Source organism: Vulpes vulpes, chromosome 12 (assembly GCF_048418805.1).
Source record: "Vulpes vulpes isolate BD-2025 chromosome 12, VulVul3, whole genome shotgun sequence".
Taxonomy (NCBI): Eukaryota; Metazoa; Chordata; class Mammalia; order Carnivora; family Canidae; genus Vulpes; species Vulpes vulpes.
In genome coordinates, this window is record NC_132791.1 from 131,985,605 (window position 1) to 131,999,335 (window position 13,731).

Consider the following 13,731-nt stretch of genomic DNA (forward strand, 5'->3'; position numbering starts at 1 on the left):
GGGCTCCTGCCGACTGATAAATGTTCTTGTGTGATGACCCATCTTTACTCTCTTGACCTGTCATCTGGGGGTTCTTGGTCCTGCTTTGACATTGAGTGGCCTGTAATGTCCTCAGAACGAACACGTCCCCAGTGCCCGCACAAGCCTCTTCACTTGAAAGCAGCAAACATGGGCAAATGCCCAGAAGGGAAGGAGTGAGGATACTGGGCTCTCCCGGCCACCGCCTCCCACACCCCCACCCCGCCTCAGCAGCCTTGCAGGGAGGAGGATGTGGGAGCAGATGCAAGAAAGAGCTGGAAAGCGGCCCCCAACCTGTGGGGCAGGCGGTGGTCCTGGAGGTAGGCAGAGAGATGCCCTCTGACCCTTGGGTCACCCCCCACCCCTCACAGACCCAGTGCTCACACACTGGCTGGGGTACAGGCTTGTTTTCACAAAACCCATCTTATAATCACGCACCAACGCCCTCAGCACGTTCGGTGTCTCGGTGGTGCCAGCGGTGCTGGTGTCCAGTAGGATCCCCATCCCCCTGGCTGTTTCGGTCCCTGGCTTGGTCTCCTTTCCTGGATCCGCCCCCTGTGTCAGGGTTTTGGGACACGGGGCTGGTGTGGACTTCAGGAGGCCAGGGTGGTCCGTTGGGACAGGGTGCTTCACCACCGCGGCCTCCTCCGTGATGAGCTCCTTTTCCAGTGTTTGCAACCTCAGCAGATGCAGTGAGATCTTCTTGTGTGGCCCACCCAGGACATCGGGAAGTCTTGCCGCACCTGGGTGGGTGGCCGGGTGGCCAGGCGACCAGAGCGGCCCATAGGCTTCCTACCATGCGTGCACTTGGGCCAGTGTGGGTGCGGAACCGTGCTGGCAGAGGCTGGAATCCCCTTCTACACAGTGTCCCGCAGCATCAGAGCTACCCTGTGGTTCCACTTAGGAAAGTCTCCAGTTTGGAGAAGGGTTGGAGGAGGATGTCCAGGGACGCACGTCTTCCCTCATGTGTTGCCAACGCGCTGCCGCGTGCACATTCCCCTTACTCTGGTTTGCTGAGGGCTCAGTGAAAAGTGCAGAGGTCACAACACCCAGCCCCAAATCCTTAGACAGATCCTTTCACAGATGCCTGCAACAGTGTCAACCTGGTTCCCCGCTCCTGGCCTCTTAGTGTGGGGGCAGACGTAACTTCATCCACGTGCAGGCTGTGGCCAAGTTTCTCTAGCTGTCCCCATGGGGCTCCAAGGCTGCTTAAAACATTCAGAGACCCAGAGGCTCCCATCAGAGTTCTCGCATTAGGTGGGGTTGCTGTGTCTCTTCCGGGTCTTCATCAAGAACCCCCCCTCCACCCATTCCACTTTTCATTTAGTGTCTATTTTCTCTTTGCGTCTTCGGAGGAGCCCAGGCAGGTGCCCCCAGGCCGTGCCCCTTCCCGACTAGACCCAGGGGAGGCCAGGTTGGTGCAGGGGTACCCCATGTGGGAGGGCCGGTTGCACCAAACACCTTCGGGATCATGGATGGATGACTTTTGCCTGAATCTGTCATTATATGGGGCGTTGAAAATGGTGATTTCCATATTCCCTCGAACTCATGGATTCTAGGTGGTTTTCTCTGTCTTGCAACGGTGTTGTAGCCTTCGATGCCATGCTGGCATCATCCTAGGTCTGCCCACTGGCTCTGGGGTCCTCCCTGCCCCTGTGTCCCACCAGTCCTGGGGGGTGGGGCACCACCTACTCTGCTCTGGAATCAAAACGGCTTCTGGGCTAACCTTTGACCCAAACATAGAATCAGCATCACCCAGGGATTTCCAGTGTCTCCAGTGGGTGCTTGTACTCATCCATGGAGGATTAGGTGTGGGTGCTCTGCTCTGAGGCCCCCTTACTTGTGGCTAAGATGGGCCGAGGTGCCTCCAATCCAGGTCTAAGAGCATGGGGCTCATCTGCATCTTGCACTTAGGTTCCCCATTCTGCTCTGGGCCCCGATGGTTCCCAGTAGGCCCATGTCTCTCCTACCAGACACAGGGTCGCAGTCTGATGCCACTGCCACGGCCAGTGGGGCAGGTGGCCTCAGCGTGGCCTCTACTGCACTAGTCTCATGAGTGAACATGGCGTGTGCCTTTGTCCAAGGCCCCTGATGCATCTTGTCCCATGATCTCCCTCCTCTCATATCGTCTTGGTCCGTTTTTCTTTTGTTCCTCCTGATTTTTAAGCCCTTCACATGTGGGGAGGGTCCTGTGCTCTGCATCCCTGTCTCCCCATCCTCTCTGCCCTGGAAGCACGTCTAGCTCCTCTTGTGTCTCATTTGGGTTACAGGCATCACCTCCTGAACCTGGCCTCCCACCCTGACGCCTGGCCAGCCGTGCCCCGTGCAGCCTGCGGGACATGTCCCCACGTCACCTGCCCTGAATGGATGCCCATGACTGTGCACAGTGATTCCTTGCCAGGGCACCGATAGCGACTGTGAGTCCAGCCTCAACTTGCCCCTGTGCCCCGTCCTCCCTGTCCACCTGAGTCTCAGTGTACACACCACGTGCCTGGGGAGGCCTTCACGGGCGGACGCCCAGAGCTCCATGAGCTGGCTCGGCCCTGTCACGCAGGTGCCACTTCTTTGGTCTGAAGCCCGTGAGCTGTGCCTGGTTCCCCTGGGGTCTCCGTGGCCTGAAAATGCCTGGCATGTGGGTGGATCCTCTGCTGGTTGCTCAGGGCCAGGACAGTTCAGGAGCAAGTGGCTACAGTGGCTCAGGCCCACGTTTCTGAACGTGGCCTTTCCTTGTAGGGGGACATCCTCAAGATTGCTTCAGTGCCGGCCTGCAGAGACTCCCGAACAGCCAGGTCACAGAGCTCCGCGGTCATGGCTGTGCTCCAGTTGCTCTACATCTACGGATTCAGCAGGTGCTAATACATGAAGCCAAAGTAACAAGCTGTGACTTAGCTTCTGCGGGCGCGACTGGGGCATCCGTGGGGGAAAGGGCTCTTGTTTCAGCCCCCAGAGCGCCCACCAGTTACCACCTTGGAGGAAGGAAGAGTTGGCTGTGTCCCAGGGTGACCAAGGTGTCCTCCCCTTGGCTCATCGCCTGAGACTGGAAAGTGAGAAAATTGAGTTGGGTGGAGCAGAGACCCCACTGCTGAGGGAACAGCAGGCCCAGGCCCTCCACCTGCCCTGGCACCCACAGGATGGTCCCTGGTGGGAGCGTGGCCCCTGCAGTGTGTGTGGTCGGACCCTGTCCTGGTGGCATTGGCCTCTGGTCATCCTCCTTGCATGCTGCTGCCATTGTGGGAGGCAGAGGCTTCCAGACCATGGAGGGGGAGGAGGCATCCACGGGGCACAAACCTGGGCCCAGAGCAGGTGGCATGAGCCCTCTGACCTGGTCTGCTCACTTGTGGATGCTGCTCCACCCTCACGGCCACCACTGCCCTGCCTGCTGGTGAACTTGATGGCACCCTGTGCCACGTTACCACCTTAGTAAAGGCTTTGGCGAAACACCAGAGCAGGTTCTTCCAGAACTAAGTATGGATCGGGGGTCGTTGGTTGTGGTCTGCAGAGGGTTCATGACCGGCAGTGACCTTGTCTCACCGCCGCCAGGCAGGGCTGAGCTCTAGGTGCCACCCCCCCACCATCCCCCAGGGACTGATGCTCCAGAGACAACCCCAGGGTCCTGCCCCATGCGTGCCCCCTGCCCCGCTGCAGGTTTCCTTCCGGCCAAGGAATTTCAGTCCAGGGTGGATCTGTGTGTTGCTTTGTTACTCTATCCAGAGGCTTCTCCAGCCCTGAGCACAGTGACTCAGGGGAAATGGGGTATTTTCAGCCAGGGGCCATCGCAGCTGCTGTATCAAGTGTCCCTGGGCCAGTGGATTTCGTGACAGGTGTGTCTTTATTCAGGAAAAATAATGCACTTAATTTAGAGGAAGGACTTCCCCCTCCAAGTAACTCGAGGTGAGGGTGACCACCACGTTCCCCCCGGGCAGAGGCGCCCATTAAGCAGAGCTCCCGCGGCTGTTCCCACCTCCCAAGTGGGTCCTGGGGTTGCCCTATGAGCCTGGAGGGCTGGGGGCTCAGTGAGGCTGCCCTGGATGGATGCTGGGGTCCTCGTGGGCCTTAGGCATGAGCACAGACCACCGTGGACACGGCTGTGTCACGTGGATTTTTTTTTCCTACACGCTTTTAAAATCAATTTTACTGGGGCACCCTGGGGGCTCCATCAGCTGAGTGTCTGCCCTCGGCTCAGGGTGTGATCCCGGGGTCCTGGGGTTGAGTCCCACGTCGGGCTCCCTGCTCCACAGCGAGTCCTCTTGTCCCTCTCTGTCTGCCGCTCCCCCTGCTTGCTCTCTGTCTCTCGAACAAAGACAATCTTTTTAAAAAGCAAAAAAAAAAAAAAAAAAAAAGGCAGCTTTGGTGGCTCAGTGGTTTAGTGTCACCTTCAGCCCAGGGCGTGACTGTGGAGACCCAGGATCGAGTCCCACGTCAGGCTCCCTGCATGGGGCCTGCTTCTCCCTCTGCCTGTGTCTCTGCCTCTCTCTCTCTCTCTTTCTCTGTGTCTCTCATGAATAAATAAAATCTTAAAAAAAAAAAGCAAAATAAAGTCAAATTTATGGAAACAAAATCAACACCCTCTTAAAAACTAATTATTTTGGGGACGTGATACATGTGCACAGAGTAAAAGGTGAGATGTGCTGCAGGTTGCATCCCCCACCCCGCCCAGGAGACTCCCGCCTGGCCCTCCCTCTGGGGAGTGTTTCCCCATGGTCCTGGTTGGTTGACGCTGTTTACTCCTCATTCTTGGTTGTCCCTGTGGATATGTCGGCGGATTTCCCACCACGGGGGTGGGGGTGGGGGGTGGGAGCTGGGCTGCAGGCATCCAGTTACTGTTGGGTCTGCTTTATTTCGGCTCTGGAGAGAAATCTTCCCGGCCGGACTCCTCTCCTTCCCAGACCTGCTGTGGCTTCAAGACAGGGTCACAAACTGCGATTCTGGTTCCATCGGGAGGGGAAACCGATCCCCACCCTACTGGGACACGGTGGCTCGATTGTAGGGGATGGTCCTGTGGGAGCTGGGTCACCCCTGGCTTCCTCTCCCATCACAGCCATCGAGGCTCCCAAGCTGGGGAGACACCACACAGGTACTGGGGGAGGGTCCAGGTCCCCGTCCTGGAATCCTCTGGGTGGGTACCCCAGCCCCAACTAGCACATGAGGTACATGGCACTGGGCACTGTCAACTGCTATAACTACAAGAACCAATAACAACAACAATGATAGTAATAATAACAATAATCATAATAATAGTGTGCTATTTTGTGTGCTACGTCCAGGTCGGTTCCTCAGTAGTTACTGGGAGCGTCCCTGCGTCCCCCCGGCCATTGAGGACAATCTCATCCTTCCGTTGCTCAGACCCAGGCCTGGGAGCCATTTCTGACCCCTTCTTTGTCACAGCCTGTGCGTCAGAGACACATTGGCTTGGCCTTCAGAGTCCACGTGAACCCACCTTGCAGGGCCTCTGGGGCTGCCTGGGGCTAAGCCCCGCGGTGTGCTGCCCTGGGGCACAGCGGCAGCCTCGCCCTCCCGCGTTCTCGCCCACGGGTAAGTCGGGACACGCCAGCCTCCACACAAGCCCCTGCAGCGCGCTGGCCCCTCAGACCCTCCGGACGAGCTCTTATCGGTGTGCGGGAACCCATCAGCACTGTGCCAGCGTCCCTGCTCACTGAGGGCGTGGGCGGAGGCATCTGGGCCCCGCAGCCACCCCAGTCGTCCCTGCACCTGTCCCCACCACGCGCCGCACTCGGGCTGCCCGCGACCTTGCGACGATGGATCTCGGCAGGAGTCTTTCCCGGGTGTGGGGCCAAGCGGATCCTTCCAGCCCGGAGCCGGAGCCGCCAGAGCTGGGAGCCCTCCCGGCGGGGCGGCTGAGCCCGGGCCCCGGCGCAGGCGGTGGGGCAGCAGGCCTGGGGCGGCCCGCACGCGGTCAGGAGCCCGGAGGGGGCAGCCCCGCCCCCGCGCCCGCCCCCGCGCCCGCGCCCGCGCCCGCGCCGTGGACCTGGGTTGGAGACCTGGACCCGGCGCGCCGCCCCTCCTCTGCCCCTCCGCCCCTCCGCCCCTCCGCCCCTCCGCCCGCCCGGCCGCGGCGGCTCCCGGACCCTGCCACTCGCTCTTCCCTGCGGGCGCAGCGGCTGCTGGACTCGGGGGCAGCCCCTGCGTGGCTGGAGCAGCGCGCGGCTGAGGCCAGTGGCCATGTGCGGGACGCGCCCCCGCTGGCTGCCGCACTGTCTCCCGCGTGGCCCGGCCCTCTCGTCCCCTGCGGCCACAGCGCCCCTGCGGAGGTGCGAGGTGCGAGGTGCCAGGCCGCAGGACAAGGCTGGTGCCTCTTGGAGCCTGCGTCCCACGGACGAGGATCAGTGAGGGGTGCCCTGGGCGCGCGGGGCCCCCAGGCGGGGGGCAGGCTTCCGGGGGCTTCTGCTACGACGTGTGCCCGTCGTGGGGCTTGGGCTCGGGACTGGGAGGCCGAGGTGTCCCTCGGCCTCGGCGGCTGTGGCACCGCATACCCCTGGCGCGTGCAGGGCACCCAGCTCAGCCTGGAGCATTCTCTCTCCCTGGCACGTGCCCGTCCCTGCGGGTGGGCATTCTGTGCCCCCGTCGGCCCCATTCTAGAGTTTTCTTCTGTCCATTCCTGCTCATGCACTTGTTTTTCAACACTGAAGTCTGGACCTAGACCCGGCAAGTCCAGGTGTGAACCCCAGCCCGGCGCAGTCTGACCACGTCTCCGGGCAGGTGCTCAGCCCCCACAGGCCTGCCCACCCCCTCTGTCGCCCGCAGACACAGCCTCGGCGCCTCGCTCGGGCTGCCTGGGGCCGGGGCAGGTGGCGGTGGGCCGGACCCGCCCAGCTGGCCTTTGCCGACCCCCAGCTGCCACCTGGACTGTCCTCCCCACTGCAAACCCGCAGGCAGACCCGGTTCCCCAGCCACACGCGCAGCAGAGACCGCCCAGGCGGGAGGCTGTTGAAAGGGCTGAGGCAGAGGAAATGCGATCCTGCTGACTTTGTTTGTCGCTTCCCGGCCTCCTAGCAACCGGCATCACCACTGGTCCCGGCCGGCCACGAGTGACAGTGGCAGCCAGTCACATTTCAAACAGTGTCACTCAGGCTTGAAATGCCCTAGGGTTCCAGTTCTGTGGTTCACACGCCCCATGGGAACCATGGTCTCTGCTCTGGCCTGTACTCCTGGCGGGTCCCCTGCCTCCCCACTCGTGCCTGGGAGCTCACAGCCCCCGCCACCGCATGTCCCCACGGTGCCCTCTTGCGGAGCTTTGGCGTCCTGACCATAGGGCGTCCTTGTTTATGGCTCCCTTCCCCTGGGGATACAGCTTCTCCGTGTATTTCATAAGACACTACAAATAACAACTCATTGTTTCATTTCCAGTCCTCCGAACCATTAGTTCCGTTTTCACCCTAAGGTTTCTCCCGGCTGGCTCCTGCCTACGGTAACTCAGGGTTCAGAGGGCCTCTCTCGGGGGCAGCAGCTAGGACACCAGCCTGTGTCCACCTGCCCCCAGCCGGGTGCACTGACCATGCCAGTGGTGGTCAGGAAATGGCACCAAGGTTTGCCACTTTAGCATAAGGATTATTATTATTTTTTTAAAGATTTTTACTTACTTATTCATGAGAGACAAAGATAGGCAGAGCCACAGGCAGAGGGAGAAGCAGGCTCCCTGCAGGGAACCCAATGTGGGAACTGATCCCAGGACCCCGAGGTCATGCCCTGAGCTGAAGGCAGATGCTCAACCACTGAACCTTCCAGGTGCCCCAGGACCTGTTATTTATAAGCTCTGTGAAATGTAAAATTTATGTGTGCAAAAAAAGCGCTTCAAGAAATTAAAAAAAAAAAAAAAAGCCCCCAGACTACTTTTCCTGGAAGATTCTGGCGTTATCATTCGAAAATACTATTGGGTAGCATCGTATATTTTGTAATGTTTTGGGAACTCATTTATTTAAGCAAGAAGATCACTGAGTGGTTATTTTCTTCAAGAGGCTCTTTCTTCTCAGGATTAGCTAAACTTCATCTTTAAAGCAATTTGCAGTGAGCATGATACACGCTGATTATGTGTCACGTCTTTCCTGTGACCACAGCCTGAGATGAAATAACATCACAGAGGACGATTGTCTTGGGCGTCATGTTGGCAGAAGTCCTGCTTCCTTCTCCCCCGTGCTTTCCGCCAACTCAGGGAGCAGAAGGTTTTATCCCCGCCGCTGGGCGTGGGCCGGGCATTGTTTCCATGACCCCAGGACCAGTGGCACAAGGGTCTTCCCGTCATGGGCACTGCCTGTGACTGTTCTGGGACTCCTGGGAGGTCCTGGTGTGCAGGTTCCTTAATGAGGCACCGGGAAAGGATTTTTTTTTTAAACATCCGATAAAATAATATGCAACGGTCAGCGTCTTTTGGTGTATTTGCACCAGATAGCTTAGTGGAATACATTGCTGTTTTCATTTACATTACATGCTTGCTCCAGTTTTTAAGTGAAATACTTTTTTTAGTAAAGACTGAGATGCAAAACTGCTTGCAAGATGAATAAAAGGATTTTAAGAGATTCTAGTAACTTTTTTCTTCTGTGACAATCCCTGGGTCTGATTCTTCAGTCTCTAGAGAAACAGGGAATTTGAGAATTCAGTAGAAGTGGGAACAGTTTTGGGGTGTGCGTGTGGTTAAAGGGAAATAGTTCATGGGGTGAGGGCTGAATCATAATGAATGAACAAATAGGAAATTCCACCAGAGAAATGGAAATTGTTTAAAAAAATAAACACGTGATTGAGTCCTTATTTATTTATTTGAAAGAAAGAAAAGTAGAGTGAGCACGAGTGGGGGCAGAAAGAGAGGGAGAAAAAAAAAAAAAGAAAGAGAGGGAGAAGCAACTGGGGACCCTGTTGTGGGACTTGATCCCAGGACCCGGAGATCATGACCCGAGCTGAAGGCAGACCCTTCACTGACAGAGCTCCCCTTTGCCCCAGGTGCCCGAAGTGATCAAATCCTGGTATTGGAAATATAAAGACTGATACTGGAAATATAAAGTCACTGGATGGGCTTGTAGCAGAATGGAAATGACAAAAGGAGGACAGAAGAGTCTGGGCAAACACAAGACGTGCCTTTAGGGAAATGAACACCTGTGTGAGGGGCCCCGGGCGAGTGGTGGTGGGAGGAGGCTCTGCTGCTCAGCACACACCCTTCTGGGGCCACTTAGGTATATTTTGTTTAAAGTTAATAACTGGAAGCTTGAACGTCTCAGCTGTGCAGAAGGTTTAAGCAGGAACAAGTGCGTGGCACTCGTCCACGCCAGCTCTGCCCCCAGTTCTGGCAGAGCAGGCCCAGGATGAGCATGTAGAAAGGGTTTTGGGTGGAGGCTGATTCGAACCACTACTACCAGATGCTACCTGGCCAACGATGTTCCTCTGATCCCAAGCACCCCACACAAAAGGACTGAAGGTACTTCTTGACCATCTACCCCATGGAGCCCCTCGCATACATTTCCTTTTGTGCATACATTGCCGTACGAGGTGGATGTCATCGTGTCCGTTGTTCACAAACGAGCTCTGTGCAGAGGAGCAGGTGTCCAGGGTCACCCGGCTGCTGTGAGCCTGACCTGGATTTCTCTTTTTTAAGATTTTATTTATTTATTCATGAGAGACACAGAGAGAGGGGCAGAGACACAGGCAGAGGGAGGAGCAGGCTTTCTGCAGGGAGTCCAATGTGGAACTCAATCCCAGGACCCTGGGATCCTGACCTGAGCCGAAGGCAGACACTCAACCACTGAGCCACCCAGGCATCCTGGGTATTTGTCTTTCTTTGTCTTACTTTGTTTAGCATAATACTCTTACAATCCTTCCATGTTGTCACAAATGGCACATCTCATCCTTTTTTATGGCTACATGATATCCCGCGTGCATGTGCACACTCGTGACATCTTCCTTATCTGCTCCTCCATCCATGGACACTTGGACTGCATCCGTATCTCGGCTATTGGAGGCAATGCAATAAACATGGGGGTGCACATATCTTTTTGAATTAGTGTTTTTGTTTTCTTTGGGTAATACTCAGAAGTGGAATTACTGGATTGAATGGTCATTCTACTTTTAATTTTAACAAAATATTTATTAGAGAGAGGGAGAGAACGTGAGTGAGTCGGGGGGAGGGATGGATGGAGGGGGAGATGCAGGCTCCCTACAGAGCACCAAGCCTAAGGTGGGGCTTGACCCCATGACCCTGAGATCATGACCTGAGCCGAAACCAAGAGTCAGAGGCTCACCCACCTGAGCCGCCGAGGCACTTCACTATTTTTAATTTTTTTTTAATATTTTATTTTATTTACTCATGAGAGATACAGAGCGAGAGAGAAAGAGGCAGAGACACAGGCAGAGGGAGAAGCAGGCTCCATACAGGGAACCTGACGTGGGCCTTGATCCCGGGTCTCCAGGATCACGCCCTGGGCTGCAGGTGGCGCTAAACCGCTGAGCCACCGGACCTGCCCTATTTTTAATTTTTTGAGGAGCCTCCATACTGTTCTCCACAGCGGCTGCACCTGTTTGTGTCCCCACCAGCCACTGGTGAGGGTTCCTTTCTCTCCGTGTCCTCGCCAATGCTGGTTACCTCTTGTTTTTTTTATGTTAGCCATTCTGACAGGTGCGAGGAGCGATCTCATGGTGGGTTTGACTGACATTACCCCAATGATTAGAGGTCGAACTGGATTCAAACTCGGATCCGATTGGCATCACTGACCCTGTGTGGCCCATCTGGAAGTGCCTCGAATAGCGGTACGCAGCCAGCCGAGTGCAAAAAGGGATTTGTTACATGGGAATAACATAAAAATTTTTCGGAAACACAGGCAGGTCACTACTTTTTTTTTAATAAATTTATTTTTTATTGGTGTTCAATTTGTCAACATACAGAATAACACCCAGTGCTCATCCCGTCAAGTGCCCCGCTCAGTGCCCGCCACCCAGTCACCCCCACCCCCTGCCCTCCTCCCCTTCCACCACCCCTAGTTCGTTTGGCAGGTCACTACTAATTAGATATTCAGGAAAGCTACAAAACTTCTATTCATCATTATGCCGGGGTCACTTCTGGGACTGAGTAACAACAATAAAAAAGAAAAAAAGCAATTATTAGGAACTGAAATTTTTAAAAAAGATTATTTATTGATTTATTCATGAGAGACCCAGAGAGAGAGGCAGAGACACAGGCAGAGGGAGAAGCAGGCTCCCTGCAGGGAACCCAATGTGGGACTCGATCCCAGGACCCTGGGGTCACGTCCTGAGCAAAGGCAGACACTCAACGGCTGAGCCATCCCGGCATCCTGGAACTGGAATTTCAAGGGAAAGCATACAACTGCAGGTTGTGTAATGGCTTCCTCAAAGTGGAGATTTTTTTATTTCCACTCTCTTCACAGTAAATGACCAAATGCAGTGACTCTTCTTACTGGGTTGGTCCTGGCTGGTTTGTCACCGATCCTCGTAACTCACATCTCTGGTTCCTTGTCCCATGGGTTCTGGGATTATCAGCCTCGCTCCTACTGTTTTACGGTCAGCTTGATTAAAAAATTTAATTATTTTTGCAAAGGCAATAGGCCCACATGGTTCGAACTCTAAAAAAACCAAAAAGGGTATCGCGTGAAGGGTCTCCCTTCGACAGCGCACACAGCGCTTACTGTCACTAGCAGCTCGCACATCCTGTGGGGGTGGCCATGCACGCACATGGGGGAAGCACACAGATGTTTCTGTTTTAGGAGAAGAGCAATCTTTCCCCCTGTGGGTCTGTCTCTCTCTCACCTGACTACCAGCACCGGGCGTGTAGGGCCTTCCCCACGGCAAGCAATTCCACAGCACCAACTCCGTGCCTTTGATTTAACCTGGTTCCGAGCCTGTCTCCCCAGCGACAGCCCCCGATCCCACAGGGAAGGGCTGCACCCCACAGGTCTGCCTCACTTCACATGCCCATCGAGGTTGCCTGCTGACGCACAGCTCCTGTCTGACCTGGCTAAAAGCCAGAGGTTCCCGTGACCTCTTTTTCCCCTTGGATACGATGATTTGTGGGAAAAGCTCACAGAATGCAGGGAAACGCTTGCTCACATTCAGCAGCTCATGAGAAGACACGATGAAGGCCACAGGTGGGCAGCAGAGGAGGAGATGCACAAGGCGAGGCCTGGGAGGGTCCCGAGCACGGGGGCTTCTGTTCCCATGGGGTTGGGGTGCATCATCCCCGACCCCCCACCCCACCCTGGGGTGGATGTGTCCACCAGCCCTCAGAACCTTGACTATTGTGGTTTCACAGAGGCGACCCCACACGGGCATGATGGATTATTAACTGTCCCCAGCCCCCTCCCCTCTCTGAGAGACAGGGGTTCAGGGCTGGAAACTCTAAGCCTCCAGTCCTGGCTCTGTCTTTCTGCCGCTTGGACCCCAGCCAGGAGCCAGGCCAGGAGCCTACCCGGAGTCACCCCCCAGAGTCACTTTGAGGGGATGGAGGAGGCTCCCAGGAGTTCACGAGGGTTTCAGGAGCTCCATGTGCTGGGAATGGGGATGAAAACTAAATGTAACTTTCTTACTATAAATCACAAGATCGCAGCACTCTCCTCCCTCTTTTGTACATGATAGCATTTGATGCCAGCATTCCTGCACATTGATCCTGTCGTGGCTTGTTTACTCGTTGAACATTAACCCTCACGGACGATTTCCTTTGCTTACAGAAGGAGCCTCCCCGTTCTTTCATAGCTTCAATTTTATATGACATAAGGATGTCCCACATTTTTTTTTTAATGAGCACGCTCTAGATCATTGGATGTCGTGAGGTCTTCCTGGTCTTTTACTATTGTTACTATAAGGCTCAGGGGTGGAGTGTCTGCCCTTGGCTCAGGGCGTCACCCCGGGGTCCTGGGATCAAGTCCCATATCGGGTTTCCCACATGGAGCCTGCTTCTCCCTCTGCCTGTGTCTGCCTCTCTCTGTGTCTCTCATGAATAAATAAATAAAATCTTAAAAAAAAAAAAAGGCCAGGCCATAGTTATTTTGATGACCTCTGGCCTTATTTTTGGAGCATCTGGTGGAGCCCAGAATATTTAACACATTTGACCTTTGGTCAGGAGCAGGTGTTCTGACTCTGATCAAACAAACACACGTACTCTGTCTCAAAAAAAAAAAAAAAAAATCCCTTAAAGACCAGAAACAAGAGACGTTTCACAAAAGTCAATCCAGAAGTTTTGGAGATGAGGGACCGCTTGTCAGCATCAAAGTTCAACTGCCCAAGCACCACCGAGATTCGGCTGTGACCCAGGAGGCCAGGCAGCCTGCCTGGACGCGGTGGCTGCTGGAAACTGCTTACAGGACGGCTCCCCAAATGGATGGGGGCTCTCATGGGGTCACTCACATAGCCCGCTCTTCTTTAAGGAGGCCAGGACAGCGCATGGTGAAGGACTTCATACGCCCACCCAGCTCAGGTTCTAAAAGGCAAATGTGGGCTAGATGTCTCTCCAGGTTCAGAAAAGGTCTGTCAAGCTCCTGGCATTCTACTTTGAGCAGGCCACAGGGCTCCTCTCGAGCATGTGAGTGAGCGCAGGGCTCAGACAGTGGGCTTGGTGGCCAGGGTTACAGGTGCCAGCACCATGTCCTTAAAAAAAATCCCAGTGTTGGGTCAGGTTGGCTCAGCTAATAAGAAGTGGTGCTGGGACTACAGTCACAGAACTGCGCCAGCCTCAAGATCTATTTCTTCTCTTTTATGTAACACAGT